This window comes from Botryllus schlosseri, chromosome 2 (genome assembly GCF_051294905.1).
Source record: "Botryllus schlosseri isolate E-star chromosome 2, Bs_hap1, whole genome shotgun sequence".
Taxonomy (NCBI): Eukaryota; Metazoa; Chordata; class Ascidiacea; order Stolidobranchia; family Styelidae; genus Botryllus; species Botryllus schlosseri.
The window spans coordinates 37,647,535-37,659,288 of NC_137237.1; the positions used below are offsets into that span (position 1 = coordinate 37,647,535).

General features: G+C 39.4%; 1 long non-coding RNA gene across 1 annotated transcript; it reads right to left on the reverse strand.

The window, feature by feature from the left end:
* Positions 1-3,595: 3,595 nt before the first annotated feature.
* Positions 3,596-8,612, reverse strand: LOC145434600 (uncharacterized). The gene is made up of 3 exons (XR_013913483.1): positions 8,465-8,612; positions 4,754-4,833; positions 3,596-3,881 (listed from the first exon to the last, which is right to left on the reverse strand). It is a non-coding gene; the product is annotated as an uncharacterized LOC145434600 (long non-coding RNA).
* Positions 8,613-11,754: the final 3,142 nt, after the last annotated feature.

An 11,754-nucleotide genomic window follows, 5' to 3' on the forward strand; every position in this document is an offset into this window, starting at 1 on the left:
TACTCTTCACCCAAGAAAAAATACGCAAGATTTATAGAAATGGGCATATCGGCGTTGGCCATTACCGCGCCACGACGCACCAAGATATAAAGTTTTAGGCCATGTAACATGCGACTCCAAGGAATGTGCCAGAATGATCGGCAGCGATAAAACCTTGTCCGAAAAGAACTGCGCTTATGCCGATACGTATAGGTTTAATTGTCCATAGGCGCCTAAATGACTGACGCCGAATGTTCCTGTCTTAGCAATTTGAACATCACAAGACAAATACCATCCCACAAGAAAATATTATATGCCAGTGAAGAAATACCAATTTGAAATCGTGTGCATCTATTAGTTTAGTACATTTATGCGATTATTTATTTTTTGATATAGCGGAGGTCACGAAATAACATCATGTAACGAAGTCATACCAACGGGTCCGTCCGCCTGAAGATGTTTAATTAGCCTATTATTTACGGGCCCTACAGTTTCCAAGACACCGCACTCAGCTGTACCGGTAAATCTGATAACGCGAGCAGAGAGGACAAGAAATTGATAGCAATATATATACAATTCCCGATCTTATTGACCGATTTTATTATGAATTATTGAAAATTTTCGCGCTTGGCGCTTGCTCACTAAATAGTACAACTAATTTCGAATAACGTTATGGGGGAAGGGTCGGTTTATCACCCTATGGGAGCCCAAGCCCCTAGTTTTTTGCTGGGCCTGACGAAGTGCTGTTTTGTTCCTGCCAACAGGTATACACCAAAAGATATTTAATTATTATTGAGTGGTCCTATCTTTTCAAACACACCTCAGTCCGCTATACCGGTAAATCTGATTACGTGAGCAGAGAAAGGATAAAAATTGACAGCAATATAGGCTATATGCAATTCTCGATCATATTGACCGATTCAATAATGAAGTATAAAAAAATGTAGCGCTTCGCCCGGTAAGTCGAGAAAACCTTTCCCAATAAACGGACACCCAATATAGATGATAAGTAGCGGTAAACAGCGTAGAAGCAGGGGGGTCTGGGGGGCGAAGCCCCCCAGAAGTTCGGTTCATCACCCTATGGGGAGCCCAAGACCAACGTTTTTGGGGAGGGCTGACGAAGTGCTGTTACGGCCCTGCTCAAATGCTTCATAATTCTTTTGAGATAGTATTTTGTAGGAAGCGATTGGTCTTGTGCTGCGAAAATGACTCCTTCGCTTGCCGGTTTCAGGCCAGAGCTGGATAGCCAGGTCCATGGAAGCTGGTCTACATGGGGCTGTGAAGTTAACCTCTTGTGCTGTCCATGAAGAGGCATCGACTCCGATATCGTTTCTTTCATTATGAGCGTTGCATTTTTGTATTGAATTCGTGCTGCTTTTGCTATTGTTGTGGGTTCGGCAACAGTGTTTTCAGCAGTGTACATGTTAGCTGTATCCATGTTGACTTCTCTGACGTAGCCTACTTGTCGTGACGATTGCTCAGAGATTTTGTTTTGCGCAGTTTGTCTTCCTGTGCAATGAGTTTGTAGTAAATGTTATCGCTGTTGTTGATGTATTGTATTATTATATTCTTTATTCACAGTGAGAAACTGGTCAATACACACATAATCCGAGGAGCAACCTGCACCCAAAGGAAAATGCCGAGATTAGAGTAAATTTTTAAAATTTCAGTAATGCAGTCAAATTGTTATTCCTATGCAATACATGGAGAAGTCAATTACAGAATTGCAGTAGATGAAGAATTGGCAAGGGTTACAGAGCAGAGGTAGAGATGATTGAAAATGAAGAATCGAAATTACAGAAATGATGCTGTGATTCACTAGTATAATTTTAGTCTAGTGGTGCATTCAAGGCCTTCCAAAGAATATGCACAGTGCCCAATAACGTGATCTTTTGGATCATGTCGAATCGAACGTTACCTGGAATGTGTTGGATATGTCTCATGAGTTTTTTGCTTACGACCCTTGTAGCGCCAATGACTATCGGTACCATGTTTATTTGCATCGTCACATTTTCTCACATTCCATTTTGAAGTCTGCGTATTTGGACTGCTTTTCTGATTCTTTTTGTTGTATATTGCGATCAGCTGGGACAGCCAGTTTAATGAATAAGCACTCTTTTCTTTTTTAGTTTGATGATCATATCCTGGCGGTTGCTTCTGATTTCGCGGTGAGTTATAACTGGTACATCCCACAGAATTTTTACCTGGTCGTTTTCTGTCACTGGTGCTGGGCTGTAATCGTACCAATTTTTTGTCGAAGTGGTGATGTTAAAATGTTTGCATAATTCAAGATGAATGTAGTGACCAATCCTATTATCTCTCCATGTGTATTCGGTAGCTGCAAGTGCACCACAGCCGGACATGACATGTGCCACAGTTTCATTTTGGTAAGCCCCTCACGCTCTTCCTCTGGTTTGGTCCCAACGCATTCGCCCTCGACTACACCACGAATTCATGATCAGATACATTTCCATCAGGTCTTAATCAGCTAGACGCGGAAATGGTCATGATAATTGCTACAGAGACCGACAAGCTGTAAAATGTGACTCATCAAAATTTTCTAGGGCAATATATCAGAATTCTTGACGAAGCTCATATATATTATCGCTTACGCGATACCAAACAATTTGTTAACCGAAATTCATGAAGCTTACACAGCCTCACGAATTCTGATATACTGCGCTAGAAAAATTTGTTAAGTCATATTTTACAGCTTGTCGGTCTCTGCTGTATAAAACACAGCGTGTGTAGGTTACGACAGCGAAAACGAAGTAACCCTGCTATATCCATCATATCAGTAATTCCCAAACGTTTTTTACACAAAGCCATCTGCCTCCTGGGCCGCAACTCAGGTATCAACGCCCCTCTAACCTTCACCTACTCGCGACAAAAATTGTTTGTTTTAATACACCGACCCTACGCTATCGTGTCGACTTCGTGCGTTGATCTAATTCATTGACAGCCAGATATACGTTATTTACGCTATGTCAGAAACACATTTTGGAACATTTTTACGACATGCACGGTCAGTGAAGACGATTGTACAAGGAAGTATCTCTTTCATATCATCGTACTTCATTATGGTATGATATGGGCTTAAAACTTCATCATCCTCGTTCTACGTGCATTTCATTATGTGCACATAACTTTCGCTCGATAGTTGTCAGTGGATAATTAGTATATTCGTTGTTTGATTTATTGTTTGGTTGGTTGGTTGGTTGGTTAGAATGTTATAAAACTCAATGTTGCATAACAATAAACATCTGCGGAGAGCATTGGTGACGTCTCCTGACCGCGGCCGCAAATGACGTGATTACATATTCATAAATATTACTTTGGTGTACAGAGAATGATATGAATTTACTGATTTTCCCAAACAGTGCGTCCATGCTTCCTCTCATAACCCCTCCGTCTCTCAGCACCCCCAATCTCCAAATCTGTAGCTAGAACCCACTTCGAGGTCGACAGAGCCCCTAGGAACCACTGCATTATATGATTATATGTCCTGTTGACCATTTTAATTACTGCCTGCCATCCTCGAACGACTTCATCGGACGAATTTTATTGACTTCATCATTCCTTACTCTGATCAGCCATTTTGCACGGAAAACTGAGGCGCAATCGATGCAGAAAATATATACTTTGTATTGACATGAATTCCACCAGGCAATATGTAAATCTAGGAATACGATGTAGATGTTCTTCAAATGATAAAATTTGGATTGTCACTTTCCCTAAAGGCGAAGATGTTCTAGCGGCGTAGCTTATTTAGCGTGCAAATTAACTTTAAACGGGTTGATCAGCGCAGTACGATGAGGTGAAAATGGAACACCAATTTTTCCGAAGAACAGTTCTTCAGAGAAATCTTCATTCGATATCAAACAGCTCCTCAAGCCTTTCCTCTGTTAAGTAAGGCAATAAAGTTAAATGAATGACAAGATTGTTAAGGGCAGTAATGTTATGTATGTCAATTACGAGTGATCTCGCGTAGAAAGAATGTTGTAATGTTCGTTGCTGAATGCTTAAGTTGCCGATTTTTTGTTAATGCAGTGGGATCATTTGTCCCAATCCACCAGAACTTAACAATCGTGGATAGGAATGCATCGTTGCTTGTATGAGTTATTGCCAAGATAACAACGCTAATTTGATCATGACGTGGCAATAGTCAAAGAATAATATGCTTTTACTCTTTTTGTTGTCAGTAATAAAACACATTCATGTATGACATATCAGCATGAAATAGCGTGAATAATTATAATGAACTTCATTGACACAGCGCGTGTGTTAAGATATTTGACTTCCAATGCGGAAAATCAGATCTCCATGCTAGGACTTATTCGAATAAACATGATTTGGATACCTAGAAAAATTTATCTTTCGGTGTACTTTAGTTTCGGATGCAGTTTTAAATTTGTATTTTCGAAACTTTATTTTATTCGCAGGAAATCAAACCAATTACAGTTGTTTAGTGCACATTTTATATCAAACTAAGCTTGATATGACCATGCTAATGAGCAAATGGCTTCGTACGTTGGTTTCCGACTTCTCATGTCAATATAAATGAGCGATATCGTTTTATTATATCGTTTTAGAAATTAATATTTGCATTTACAACGAAATCTAAACTTTCGAAAGACTGCAAATTTTCTGTAGTCATAAACTTTACAGAGTCATGGAATTATTATTTCAACAATGTCGCATTTTGGCCGTACTTATTAAATTCCCGTCCAGAATAATCAGTCACGAGTTTACTGATGTGTTACTTGTTACTCACCAATGTCGCTTGATGTCTCGATAATACTTCTCCGCTTTCTTCCCAAAGGCCACCATTTAGAACTAGGTCTTGTGGAGCCACTAATATGAAAATGAAAGTATTTATGCGCGGGTCTATCAATAAATGTAACACGTGAGTGGATATTGTTGAAAATAACGATTCCAATAACATATTTAGCAGTGATCTATTACGTTATAATCTTCCGTACCCCTGATCTAGCAATCGTTCCAAAACATGTCAACTGTGACGAGGTATGTGAAGTACACTGCCATCGAAAATGCACATACAAAATGTTCATTTAAGGTGGCAAATGTGACAACAGCCTACTGTATCCCAGGGTCGTGGGCACTCATGTAAACTTATTGATATGATTCGACTTGACGAGTTCCGTTGATAAATGGATTAACGGACGTTAAGATATGTCAACTAGCTCATGACTCGAAGCATAGTGTCCTATATGGTGTGGACACAGAGAGACTTGACGGCTCATTGCATTTGGGTTACGTCATACTCTCTATTTGACCAAAGGCAACTTCACGGCCATTTTTGACCGGCTTGCCGAGCTGTAAATTCAGTAAAACGATCAATGAAAAGCTGCTGCTATACCGATTACAAAAATATAAATTTCATTCTAATCATGGTCCTGGAACTCCCCAAAATCAGCCTAGAAATTTGCATTGTGATTGAGTTTTGGGATTGTGACGCCACAATTCAGTCTGGCAAAACGTGAGTGAAGCTGAGAAGAGAAAGCCAGACAGTCCTGTTGCGTCACACTAACAAAAGTCGATAACAATGCAAATTTCTAGGTTGGTTTTGGGGGGTGCCAGGACCATAAACAGAATAAAAATTATATTTTCGTAATCCGTATAGCAGCAGCTTTCCATCGCTTTCCATCGCTATCCGTTTTATTGAATTTAGCGTTCGGCAAGCCGGTCAAAAATTGTCATAAAGTTGTCTTTGTTCAAATGGAAAGTAGGACGTAACCCAAATGCAGTGAACCGTTCCGACTCGCTGTGTCCACATCATATTATATGACACTATGCTCGAAGTAAACCTTAAGTTACAATACGCCATTAAGTGGGCGGTGTAGACCAGTGGTTAACCTTTTTTTCCCGCAGCGCTCCTTTTCGAAAATTTCCTAAGTCTGGCGCATGCCCATATTTTAAGGACGGTAGTAAAAACAAGGAGTAATAGTTCGCAATCCGGTAGGTCTTTTCGAGTTGGGACTTCACTATTGGAAATATCGTGAATCGCTCACCAGCACCACTCGACTAATTAACGCTATTGTAATTGTACGTGTTATATTCGGGATCAAATCAAGGTTGTTATAACAACCATCGGCTACAGGCTCATACCATCTGGTTCGAGTCCGGTGTTCACATCCCGAATTCACCTCGGCAACTGGCAATACGGGGACGTCAATTGTATCGAGTTATGTTTTATGGCCTTGTGCAACTAGTAACTTAACTTAGATAGTGATGAAGATCTTTGCTCACGTTGAGTTTAGTACTACACCCAGTTATTTATTACCTTTGACAAGAATGTATTCCAAACAAAGCGACTCATATTATATAAAGTTCATGTGATGTTGCGGGTCACAGCACTAAACAGTGGTATCATCCTCTATGATACGATGAGGAAGTATTTTGAAAATATAATTTCGTAGCTCTCAAATACAAAGAAATTCAGTTAACCATTTTGACCAAAAAGTTTCAAAGCATCTTTAATGTACAAATGGCTCTCACTTTCAAAAGTGTTACAGTGCCTCTTTCTTCGATTTCGACACGCTGTGCGCTGCGGGATAATACATCTATTTCGACACATTTTTTGGAAAATAACCCGAGTATTGTATGTGGGAATTGGCGATCTAGAAGTACGAGCAAATATTTTTACGTGATTTATACATAATAAACCAATGCGATCATGAAAGCATGTTGCAAACATTGACTGCACATATTTCGCGCGCAGTGCGACGAAAAATTTCGAGATTTGACAGATTTTGTCAAATGTTAATTTGCCATGAGAACTGTATAATTGCATATAATTGCTACTGCACCCTCTACTGCGACGCCACCCCACCGACCACCATATATCGCCCCCTGAACATTTCCGTCCCCTTCAAAATCCAAATCGCGCCTGCGGGGAGCTGGCGACAAGGTTAAAAAACACTGATGCAGACTATATCGCTATTTTTGTACACGGTTAACTTCCACTGTACGTACAACGTACATGCTGCCTATATATGCGCTAGAGTGACATGTGAGACCAACCGTGCATTCGATGTGAATCCAGATTTTACCGAGCCTTCAAGACGGACATATAGTGCAGTGGTACGGTCGAGGGCTGCAGCACCAAATGGATGGCGATTTGGAATTCGACAGAACTATTTCCGAAAACATGGTAGGTTCAACTTCACTCCTCCTCGTCGTCAGATCGACGCAAGTCGTGTCTTACGAACTATACTTGAGCGACAACGGGGTAAATTCGGCAGAATCAAGAAAAGGAACATCGATGTGGTGGTAAATCACCGAACGTCGTTAAAACACAACTATTATAAAAATCTGACTTGACTTAAGGTTAGGGTTACCATATTTTTGTTGCTCAAACTTCAGACACCCTTCAGCGTTTACTAGTGGGCGTTTATATGAGGCATGGAAACATTGTCTGTTAATATGGGGCACCCTAGCGAAGCATTGTTTATGTACTATATACATGAGTGGAGTGGAACATCTAGGTTCCGAATTAGGCAATATCTAATGTGAGCTCCAGTGATGGCTTGGGTATGCAACAGATTTCTTCACGAGCCAGATGAAATCGTCTGTCGGGCCGTCCATATATTACTATAAAATGCATCAGCATAGGTTGCACATTTAATGGTTTTCAACCCTCTGTGGTCGCGAAAATGTGGTCAGCTTGCCAAACCTACTCTGGGCCTATTTTGGATGTTGATTACGTTCAACATCTTCGTGATCCCCAGAATAAAGGCGAGAACGGTTAAGAACCACTGTGTTTGACTAAAGAATCAAAACGGCCTTAATCATCTCTAGGAATATACCGTTATCTTATAATTGCGATTACAATTAGCCTTATTTCAGTAAATGATGGTTATTTTATTTATTTTTTATTTTATTGTTAACGAGGGCGGTGCCCATATCAAAATCAATATACGTTAGACTACATTGCGCGCATCACGAAATAAATTTCAAGTAGCATAAATCTGCGTAAAAATAATCTTGTTTATATTGGTTTATGAAAAATTTTTGATCCTACTTAAAGCCTAAAAAAATCCGGTCAATTTGGCACATTTTTGAAATTTCCCCTCCGACGCATTTTTTACATTGACATTCCGGATATGTCCGGGAATGTCCGGGAAAATCCCGCCGTGTGGGAATCCTACTCAAGGTCAATATTACAATGTACTGACTGGAATTGACTCAAGTCATCTTGAAAATTTAATGAATTCACTTGAATAAAATCAATTTATGCGATGACTCAATATGACTTGTTGTCGATGGTAGTGACTTGTTTCTAACACCAGGATACATCTCCATTCAATTGGTATGTTTAGCTCACTTTATGCAGCTAGTGATATTAAAGCGACATTGTGCACCCTATGCTGTGATAGAAACCACAAGAATACACAGTGTTTGTTTACTCTACAGGTAATGTTCTTTGTCAACGAACACGGGAAATTCGGAATGTAGGAGTTACCTGTCTTGGCGTGTATTCTGGGCGTCTACTGCCATGACCACCAAGCAAAGGCACGCAAACAGCGCAGATACCTTCAAATTCATCCCTTTTACGAGCAAGCTGTAAGTAGGCCTATTTATATCTGCTAAACGGTAAACGTAAAACAATTACACTAGCACTCTCATAGTTACCAGCAATACCTCATCCGTCGGAATGGAATAGCATAAAGTAATTGCCTTTGTTTTAATTCGCGGCCTACGAAATTATGATGGTCAGTCGCAGATCGAAAGATGGTCACGGGATCATCAAAATATAGATCACGCTCGACTGTATGATCCATGGCGATCTTTCCAACTTGGGGACCATTCGTGGCAAATATAAGCCGTCACTTATGACTTGAGCTTGTGTTGTGATACCCAACTGAGCGTATAAGAGTTTGCGATCAGTCAGTCAATCACTATTGTCAGATCATCATATCGCCCAAATCAAGAATGCCATGACCGCATCTCTTTATGTATAGTAAACGTAATTTGCAGTGACAAATCAACTTTAAACAGGATCATACGCTCCCAAATATACAATAACATGACTTTCACCTACCATACCACTCTGTATGGATTCAGTAGTAGAATTTATCAAAACCATTTCTGTATTTATACTAACGACAATCTCCCTTTTTCTGCTAACTATTGGGCAAAGAGTATGTAACTGTTTGATATTTCCACGAAACATAATGGCTTTGCTATCAGATACATTTATTTCAAACTATGTAAAATAAGGTGTATTTCACTAAAATTGGTTCTGATTCTCCGAACTTAGAAGATGTTATCAAACGTATGTAGCGGTGACGTGGGTTTTATTATTTGCTATTGCTATTAAGCAATTGGAATTGAAACTATAAACTTCTCCTCCACTCCCTTCTAATACATGGAAGCATTGTTGAGGCGATTAGCATGTTGCAAAAGGAATTTGAGCGTATATTGTCATCGCGTTCCTACATCATAGCATCGCATAGGTCTACATCACAAACTACATGCTTTGATCATGGGAACGCCACAGCGTCTAAAAAAGGGTCGATGTAGGAATGACAGCAACGTGGAATCCATGCAGCTCCTTATCCTTTTTTATTGCATAGAAGTTGATCATCTCATATAATTCAATTATCTCATTTTCATTATGTAGCAATATACCAAATACAACAAATAATGCAATGTATGTATATGTGCATGTACATTATGCTATATAAGCCTACTTATATCTACAAGTTCTGCATCATGATCATAGGGGTTCATTAGCTATGAATTTGCACTTTTTCGAGCACTCAAGTAGGTTAAGCCTACTTGCACTACTTACTCAAGTAGTGATGTGTTCAGAGGCCTTGTATTCCTACACACCATGTACTTAGATTTTAAGCCACATCATGGATGTGTTCGAACAATCTGACGCACGTATAGGAATTTTCAATAGCAGCACCTCCTACATGTATATGCAATTCACATCTTTTCGTAGTATTTAAAAACCAGGAAGAGCTGCTAGCGCTGGCACAATTAATTCACAAGTATACTTGTTAAATATTTATTAGTCCACAAACTGCGCCATAATTTATGGATTGATATTTGTCATTGTTAGAATTCCATGAGTGGAAAATAAAGCAATCGGGTGATCTCTCGTAACTGATGTAGCGTCAAATTTTGCTAAGCAAAAACCAAGTTGTTACCTTCTGAATAGCGTGACCAAGTGCCATTATGATCGTATCGTCAAATAAGATCAAGGATCCATGGGATCTGTCAAAGAAAACATTTAATATCTGTATTTCAATTATACTTTCGAAATTCTGGTACGACTTTCACGCTATCATAACATCGATATATCAGTTCCAATTAAATTGAACAATCATACATTTGTCGATCATTTTTCGTATCGGTTACATTTTCTATTTGGTGTAATTGAGGTCGGCGTCTATTCGCCAAAGTAACGAAGAAACCCCACTTACAAGGTTGCTTGAAGCAGTGTCTCTCAGGCATTTCCGATCGCGTACCATTAATTTGTTTTGCTTGAATACGCTGCGTTCCAACTGTTTTTGAACGACTTACTTTACTGAAATGTACCATAATTGAATAGCCTTAACGTTATAAATATACCATAACAAACACAGAGGTCTCAAACACGCGGCCGTCGAGAGCATTTTGCGCGGCCAGCGACGACATTTTGAAATTTCAAGTATTCGATAATATCTTCAAGTGCCATATATCTTCTTTGTATTTAGGAACTAAAAGTTCAGTCTGAAACTACAACAAAAACCAGAAATATCAACCAACCTCACCATCACTTCGCTTTTAAAAGCTACCATGTGTTAGAAGATCAGCTATTACGTCAAATTTCTAGTTCATGATGATGGAACATGGCTTGTTGATAATTCGTTACTGAACATTGTGGTTTGGCTTGTGGCGAAGTTTCGTAAAATTACTCGATTTTGGATTGACTGGGTGAGTAAATAAAAATACTCAGTCGGGTCAAACAGTGACTTCGTAATCCAGACGCAACAATCTTTGAAACGATCATGAAGAATAGTAATATATCAAAAGGTTGTAGCTTATGCTGCGTAGGTATATGATCATCTGAATAACGTCAGTGTGCAAACTATTAAGATTCTGAGGCCCCCGTGACATATAGTTGGTTACATTCTGGGTGTTGTTTGTTCTCTTTATCCATATCATCATCGGTGGCGAGTAAGGTAGTATAGTACGTTCCACAGCTGTAACACCAATGCATTGTTTGTCGATTGGACATTTCTATTCCAGGGGTTCTTGACGAGGGCTACGTAGACCCCGTCGAAGTACCAAGCACCACATCAGGGGTGCGAAATGCATTGTGAAATTAGGCCTAGTCCTATATGCTGTGGAATATTTTCTGGGCCAATTTAATCAACTGGAAAATATTCGTCGCGCTACACGCGGTTTTATGTGAATGGGCTTTCTGATGTTAATATGTAGGTGCCATCAGAAACTGTGTTCAAAATGGACAAGGGGTACGAGAAATCTTATTGAAAGCACACGAGGTACCATCGTTAAAAATGTTAGAAAACAATGGTATTACCACAGCACAATTGCAGTTATTATAGTCGAGTTGTTATTGATCTGCTCCAATAACACCCGAAGGCTAATCTAACGCTGATTTAATTTGACTCTGGCAATGACAGTAACAATAGCTTACTTATCACGATTATATCAGAAACCCGGATTAGGCTACACCGCTTAAATGCTCTGATATCAGATCAATCTTCAGTAAATTTTAAATTATTTCATATAAAA